The following is a 9,551-nucleotide window of genomic DNA, read 5'->3' on the forward strand; positions in this document are numbered from 1 at the left end:
AACTGGAAAATAGAGCATATAAAAGAGATGAAGGACCACAAAGTAACTTTTAATACAAAATCATTTCTGGGGTTTTGCAGATTAAGCAGAAAGAGTTGACACCCAAATTGTAAAAACTGGTACAGATGAGAAACAAAGGTGAAAAAAGATGAGATTTTTAAACCTAACAAGCAAAATATGAGTGTACACATTGAAAATTTGTGGCTGCAAGATATGTTCAATTTTAGTTGGGATTCTACAAGGTTTATTCGATTTCAGTTAGTATTCTTGGAGGCTATTCAATCATAATCCCTAGTTCATGTCTATATAAAGGGTAATACACATCTCGAATATTCCACAAATTTATGAATATCGAGATCATCCTCGTTCGAGAAATATCCATCTTTTATGACAGAACAATAAGGTAGGAACAAAATTGTACTCACAATCTTGATCAATAAAATTATGTTTCTTTGTATTTTATTTATGATTGCAATTTATTTAGAAATTGAAGAAAATATGGATATATTATTAATAGTAGTACCTTTTGAACTTGGTTCTGCTGAAAATTCAAGATTTCTGAAACTTAGAGATTCAACAATGTAGTTCCAATTAGTATACGAATTCTCTCTTCTTCTTTTTTCTTTTTTTAACAAAATTTTCAAAAAAAGAATGGAGAACAGTAATATAATAATAGTAAGAAGCAAGAGAGCTGGCACATTAATGGCAAAAGTAGAAAGTAGGAGAGATTTTTAGCTCTCAATTTTCTTCACTTTCCAGCAGGAAATTATGATTCAAGCTTCCTCAAATTCCATTTTTGAGGGACTATAACACTTTGTTATTCCGTATTGTTTCATATTATATTGTATTGTTTTATTGAATACAATGTTTGAATAGATTGTATCATTTTTCATCGTTAATTGAATGATGTTACATATCCATAATTTGAATGATAAATCTACAAAAAATTATAGTGTATGGGATAGAGATACTATGAAATGGCATGGTAAATGATAGTAAAATAGAATTATTTTTATAATAAGTAGAGACAAAATGAGAAGAAAATATTAATGTAACGATGCAATACCATTATATATGGGTCGTTACATAAAATGAGTTTTTTCGTTGTTACGTAGCGATGAATTTAAAAGATACGATACAATAGAATTTAAGTAACAATCAAAACAAATATTATATTTAGACTAACAATACAATATAATATAAAGAGTAACAACCATCCAAACAAGGTGTAATACTTCCTTCATTTTAATTTGATACAAAATTTAAGAAAAAATATTATGATTTTAAATTAAAATTATATAGAATATATTAAAATGTTCTTAATCTTATATTTTTTAATATGTCGTATGAAAAGTTATAATTAAAAAGTTATGACATTTGAATTCATGTATTGTAGGATTTATTCTATCTCCGGATCTCATAGCTCTCAATCACTTTATTGATCATCAGGACATACCATGAATGTTGAGTGAAGGATTCTTAATTAATAAAACTTTAAAAAAAAATCCTTTTGAAAAAAACTAATCAAATATAAATATAAATATGATAGAAATGGATATGTGAATTTAGTCATGTAGCAATAATGACCTTCACAAGTATATATTTAATTTTTGGTCCAATTGACAAGTGTATTTTTCTTTTTTTGGGTCCAATTCACATTCACAAGTATATTGTTGTCCAACCACAAACCCCAGAACTACTCTCTATCTATGAGCTGTGTCTATATATTTTCCGTCTCAAATTATTTATCGTTTTAAAAATTTAAAACAAAACTAATTATTTATTTTATTTTATTCTATTCTTAAAATTATTTACTCTTGAGTACTACAATCACTTCGATATAATAAATATTTAATGAAGAAAAAAATTACTCTAATTAACTAAAATATAGTTTTAAAAAAATTTATTTAAGAAATATGTAAAAGAAAAATACAACATATAATTTGACACGAAAAGAGTAATATTAGTGTGACATTGGACAACTTGTAGCTGTCTAGCTGTGGCCATTTCTTGTGTGGACCAAAAAAGATTTTTTTTCCCACTTAATACATTCTTTTTTACGTTATTAAATCATGATAAGTTAAAATAATTTAGTATAAATACTGACAGATAATAAAATTTTTTATCATTGTTATTGTTTTTAGTATAAATTATAGGAACCACATATTATAAGTACTAAATAATATCCTATCCCTTCTAGTTTTCTATTTACCAAAAATCCCTTAAAAATTGATGTTTGCGGGATACATTCCACATAGCGGGATACATAGCATTGTGTACAGGATACATTAGGTTTGATACATTCCACATAGCGTTGTGCACGGGATACATAGGTAAATAAGGAATTTTTGAAAATTTTTATTAATCATTATCTCATAACAATCTCTCCCCGATCCAGAGCCTCAGAGCCGACCCAAGCAAAAACCAACACTTGATGAGTTTTGGGCTTGCTTGGGATAGAAACTTGGAGCGATAAACTCGCTAAATATTACTGAGTCCCCGGAAGAAAAAAAAAGGGTAAAGGGGACTAAATTGTTGGGCTTGCTTGTGACATATTGGACTGGACCAAGTTTTCATGCTTGGGCTAATTTCTTGATTTCCAGTCCAAAAAAATTGATATCCAAACCATTACCTAACATAATCTATAAGACCACTTACTCTTGAAAAACGCCTAATATATAAGGAGGAATTGACACAGACATACAACTACTATATACAATTGGCAACATATAGCCCAATACTAAATAGCAATTAATAGTCCCCAAAAAAAAAAAGCACGTAATAGCCTAAAAGGAATATAACGACTTTTTATAAAAAAAATTTAACCATGTGCAACCAACCAACATTAATTAAGGAGATATGAATTATTTTTTCTTCCTTATTTTTAACTCCTATAATTAAGGAAGTTAGCTTTTCAGTTTTTTAAATTCTCAAACTCAACTTTATTATCACTCTATTTTTCAATAAAAAAATATTAAACATAGTTTACAACAACATAAATATATATTTGATTGTAATTTTATAATTTATTTTTTACCAACCGATAGTAATTAGTTTATTAATTAATGATTGCCTACTTTTAAGAAATGAAAAAAAATATTAATTAACCCATTAAAAAAAGGTTATATCAACTTTTAAGGAAGGATTTTTTTAATTCTTTAATTAACTTATCAAAAGACGGAGACTACTTTTAAGGTAAAATATATATATTATTAGTGCTCAATTAACGTGTATTAATTATCAAATAATTGACAATAATTAATCAAATAATATAAGAGGCAATGTTTTTTATTAGAAACTGTAATAACACGTATGCAAAAATTTTACAATAATTGAAGTTGCAATTACATAATGTATACATAAAAAAAATATATGTATACACAAAAAATCATCCATAAAAATAGGCGTGTAAATTTTATTGATGTATACAATAATTGTAGCATGTATACATAAACTTATAATGTATACATAAGAATATTACCAACAATTATAGGTTATAACTATAATGAATATAAGAATGAAGTTAATATGATAAATGTACAAATTAAATTTTATTCATAATTGTACATGTGATTTTTGTTGTGTATACGGTAACTGCACTATGTATACATTGGTTCGTATTCATTTATGTATTCATTGGTCTGTATTCACCTAATAAATTTGTATACATTTATTCAAATTGAGATTGACATTTATTGGTATACATTGGTTTGTATTATCAAAATCAACCTTCTAATTTTTTACGAGGATCTTATGAGAACATTTATTACTCATGAAATTGAAAACAAAAATTCAAATACTATAACCTAAATTTTTGCCAAAAAATAGTTTAAATTTTTTTAATTTCACATATCACGAAATTTCAAAATTAAGTGGGAAAAAACACTACATAATTATATATTAAAAGAAGATTTTGAGAGGAAGTAAATTAAGGAGAATAAGAAAAAAATTAGAAGAGCAACAAATATATATGAAAAAGATTTTAGAATGAAAATAAAAAAAAGGATTACTAACCTAAATTTTTGCAAAAACAAAATTGAAAAAACTTCAATTCCACAAATCATGAAATTCAACAATTAATTGGACAAGAACAAAATTATATATAAAAGATTATTATTAGAAGTATCCATGAATAAACATATTGTTATATCTGATTTTCATAAACAAAGTGAATTAAGGAGAAGAATAGAAAATTTGGGAGAGAAACAAATATACGTATAAAAAGAATTCTAGAAAGAAAATAAAGGAGACAAAAAAGAGAAGAAATCTATTTTAAAATGGTTGACAAACAAAAAGGAGAGATAAAAAAGAAATAATAAAACAATAAATTTTACCTTTTCAAGAAAAAAAAGGAGCAATCAAACGTGTTTAGAGAAAAATAAGGGGATCCAAAATACATTTTTTAAGAAAAGAAAAAAGCAAAATAACTATTGAATGCCAAATAAATAAAAGAAAGTCCTTTTTTTGCCAATAAATTAAAAATGAACTATTTTTTGCCAATTTAGACTATAGGTTATCATATTGTGCCATTTATTCAATAATTAATGAGTTCAATCCATTCTGTTTAACAAAAATATGAATATTCCTTGCTCATTCGCAATGGAAAAATTAATTTTTATCATCCAACCCATGAATCATCATTTCTAGCTTTGCTCAACGTTATCTCTTCTAGAGATGTTTTAGTAACACATTCTATAGGAATCAAATAATTCTATCTAATCAAATATCTAGTGATAAATTTCTATATTATTTTAATTACGATATTCCTTGCATAGATTCTATTAAAACAGGTGTCGCAGCCAGAGTAGAGTTAAATTTATATGAAATTAAATATAAATAGAGAAAAGGGAGAAAGAAAAATTTGGTCAAAAAGATGATGAAATAATTATACATTGGAACCCAAGATTTGTAAATTGGACTGATTCTATAGTCAAAATTTGATATCCAAACAATTACCTAACATAAATACATAATAGGTAAGACCACTTCCCCTTGACTGGGAAACCTTCTCAAACAACATTTTAAAAAATAAATAAAAATAAATAAAAATAATAAAATAATATAGGAGATTTAATAAAAATGAGAATCTTATTCCCTTAATCTAGTCAATAATCTTATCTTTTTCTTCAAGTTTCTATAGCAAGAATATTCTTGTTTTAATTGTCCTTTGCCTTTTAATTTATACGATATATTTTCTTTTTATAGTTTATCTTTAAAAGAATGTTACTCCCTCCGTTCTATTTTATATGTCACATTTTTACTTTGCACTTGCATTAAGAAATGATGTAACTATACCTTTCTACCCTTATTTAATTTTTTTGGAACTCAAGTTTTCAATCAATGAATATGAATTAATTTATTTTGATTAATTAATTTAACCAATGAACATGAATCATTTACTTAACTTTTCTAAGTTGGTCAAATGTATGTTTTCTATGCGAATAACTCACAAGGGTAAAAAAGGAACAATATGTTAATTTATGCATTGATTTTATGAAATGACAAGTATTATGGACCAACTATTTATAGAAAGGGATGACATATAAAATGGGACGGAAGGAGTATATTATTTCACATAGAAAAAACTTAATTTTAACGGGATAAATTTATAGTCACACAAATATTTATAACTTGTTTTAGATCATATATTTTAAGTCTTTATTTATTTTTCTTCAATGTCATGCTAGTATAGTACCATTACACACTACAATAATAAAGGATTTTACAATAATAATATAATTGCCGCTAATATTATATTTAGAAACAATAATAAATATAAATATTTATAATCAACACTATATATAAATATAGTTAGAGGCTTTAGCGACTTTGGATGTAATGACATGCTTAAGTGTAATAATATGTAAGCCACACTAGACAAGTTTTGCGTGACGAGCTCGGACGAAAAAATATGTAGGATGCTTTCGAATCTGTGACCATTCAGGGGTGGACCCACGTGGGTTCCAAGGGGTTCACCCTAACCTCATCGACAAAAAATTACAGTGCATATAAAAGGTAATTTTTCTATATTTATGTAGATATATTAGTTTTGAACCCTCTCATGAATAAAAAGTAAGTAGTAGCGTAGTGGTAGATCTCTTTTTAAATTGATCCTTGCGTTCTTAGGTTCGAATCCCATTGTAAACATTTAATTTTTTTGGCGTCTCTTCATTTAGTTTCAGGATCAATCTTTCACATTTTTCTTTTAAATAATGTTTTTTTAGCTTCTCTTCATTTAGTTTCAGGACTAATTTTTCACTTTTTTTTTTACTTTTTGTAAAAAAAAAAAAGTTCTAAAAGAGTAGATATAAACCCAAAAAAATTCAAATGTGCTAAAAGGTCTCTTATAACAGAACTAACTTTTTGTACCTATAAACTATATACTACTACTTTTTTGGAATTGTGTTTTGCTGGCTTATTCACACATTTATACTTTTATTTTTCAAACCCCTGAATGAAAATCCTGGATCCACCACTGCCATTGGTGACCCTCATTTGAGAGATTACATGTATGTTCAACCGACGCGATTACCCTTGCAAAAAATTATATTAGGTATATAAGATTAAAAATTACCTCTATATACTACTAGATGAATCTATTGATGAAAGAATTAGATTCATAATATTCTTCTCTTGATTGTTTTCTAGGGCAACAAGTGTTCTAAAAATCATCAAAATATGAGATGCGCCAGAATTAACCTAGATATCACTTAATTAGAATAAATAAATTATGTAACGATAAATTCATAATTTAAAGTTTATAAGTTTATAATTTTAAGCTTTTTTAAGTTGCTTGTGATATTGAATTAATTATTCGTACACTTTAGGATTTGAATGGGTTACCTAAGACATTTTAGTATTAAAAAATAATACAACACATGTTAAAAATCTATCAAGTGGCATGTTAGTTAGGTTTAATAGTTAAATTATATGCAGTTAATTAAATTTAATTGGTGAATGGAATTAGGACATCACCGCACCATGTTACATGTCCTATATTGAATTGTTTTCTTTATTTTTAATACAATCTTGAGCAATTTTTATCCACTATAAGGAAAAGAAAAAACTATAACATTCAATAATAACCTATCACTAAATAGTCTGTGAGGATGATAGAACTCTCGCATAATTTAAGTGTGCAATAAATAATTTCACCATAATAGTACTTATATGTTGTCTTCGTCTGGAGCGTTCCGTCCCATCTTCAGGGCATTAGTAGCGTAGAGGGACTATTGGGCGGGATTTTCTCAATCACAACTTCTCGCTTAATCAACTTCGCATGTTATATCAAAATTTCGTAAGGACATATCTCGGAAACTCTATAAAGATCAAACTGAATTTCAACGAATAAAAAAAAGTAATTATTAAAATTATCGTAGTTAAAATGGATAGAATTACTCAAAGTTATCATAAAAAAATATACTTTTTAAATTTTGAATCTATCTCAACACGTGATATACTGAAATCCTTTTAGGATATGATTCATGCACCTAAACAGTAGAGCTTCACAAGGAGTATATCCTATATAGCAGACAAATTAAAGTTAACATTTTATTATGTAATGCCAAAAGTATGTCTCTGTGACTATAACTATATGTGGTAATTTTCAGCTTTAATTTGTAACATTTGTTTTCATTATTTTTCAGTATCTGTCAGAATCATCATGAATCATATAATAATGCCAAAGTGGGTCTATGAGTCTTTATTTTATGTAAAAATTAAAGGAATCCCATAGTGTAGGATATAAATTACATCCTATCCCAATTAATTTACATTTTACAAAAAATCCCTTAAAAAAGGTAGGCGACTGATACATAGCTACAATGCTGATACATTGTCATTGATACACGCGAATTAACTGAATGTCGCGCTAAAAAAGGAAAAAAACGTAATAATTAAGTTTGTTAATTTAATTAGCTTAAATTACGCCTAACTGATCCTAAACATTCCTTATCTTAATAGGTAATCAACTCAGACATCACAAAATTTCAAATTTCAAAATTATACCTTCTACATTGAAGAACAATATGTGAACATCCATCGATTTAGAAAAAGCTAGAAATACGAATAAAACTCTGATTTTTTGCTGATACAAGATGAATATATCAATTTTACTGAGGCATTCAGGAATTTGGCTCAGCGAAGTGAAATATGAAAGTTACAAAAGTGACGGAATCGTTGTTGGACAATCAATTTTGTTTTTGAATCTCAAAGCAGCAATTTCAGTCGAGTTGGATATCGATGTATCAAGGAAAAACATTGAAATTAGTTACATCGTAGAAGGTAACTCGTCTCCGATGAAACTTAAGAACGACATGGGTGTTAAACTTTATTTAGAAGTGAAAAAAAGTGAGCCAGGATTTTGCAATGTATCCATTATGCATTGACACAAATGAAAAGATTGGCGGTGATGTACATAACTTTGATGGAACATGCGGAGAAATTACGTGTGTAGAAGGCACAACACAGGATACAGAAGCTCTTGCGATGGTTGAATCAAGAATTTGTGATTCGTATTATATTCCAGAATTGAAAGTTACAAATTACATAACTGATTCAAAAAGTATAGAGGTGAAGACAAGTCAGTTATATAAGGATAAAGCAACACTCGTAGATGTGATGGCAAAATATAAGATAAAGAATAACTTCAATTGCAAAGTAAAGAGATCTGATAGACAAAGGTAAGCGAGTATTTGATTTGTTTTGTGAAGAACTGTGATTGGATTCGTTAGATCTATAAATGGTGATACCATTATTTTGTTTTAATGTATGATACATTATTAAATAGAAAGTCATTGATTTTGAATTTTTGTTTAGTTCGTTGAATATGATTTGTGGTAGATTGATAATGATACAGTATTTGTTGATACATTAAGTTAATATTGTTGATACGTTCAGATTAGACTGTTTAAAAATTAAATAATTTAATCTCAAAAATCATGTATCTGATACATTCCGTCATTTTGTGATACATGATTAATTATTTATTTATTTTTTGAAGCTGAGTGTTCAAAAAATATTATTGATACATTGAGTTAATATTGTTGATACGTTAAGATAATACTGTTGAAACAGTAAATAATAGCTGATACATTTAATAAAATTATGATACGTGTATAAATGATTATTTTCTGAATCTGATACAAACAATACATCATTCTTTGGTTACTTTGAACTTTAGTGTTTTATATATTATAACATGTAACTGCTATATGTATTAATATGATGAAAAAAATTGTACAGTTATGTGTTGGTATGTTTTTCGGATGAATGTGGCTGGACTATGAAGGCTTCCTGCAGAAAAAAATCTGATGTTTTCAAAGTTAGATACTTCAATAGTGAACATACGTGTCCAATGCGAGATAGGGTACTAACCAAAGTCCAAGCAACAGTCGGGTTTGTAAGTGGTGTGACTGCTCCCAAATTGGTCAACCATAAAAGAATTCATACTCCAAAAGATATAATTGCTGATATTAGAGAATTATATGGGGTTCAAATATCTTACCAGCAGGCATGGCGTGCTAAAGAACGTGCACTAGAAATGATAAGGG

Source organism: Solanum tuberosum, unplaced genomic scaffold, assembly GCF_000226075.1.
Source record: "Solanum tuberosum cultivar DM 1-3 516 R44 unplaced genomic scaffold, SolTub_3.0 scf00599, whole genome shotgun sequence".
Classification (NCBI taxonomy): domain Eukaryota; kingdom Viridiplantae; phylum Streptophyta; class Magnoliopsida; order Solanales; family Solanaceae; genus Solanum; species Solanum tuberosum.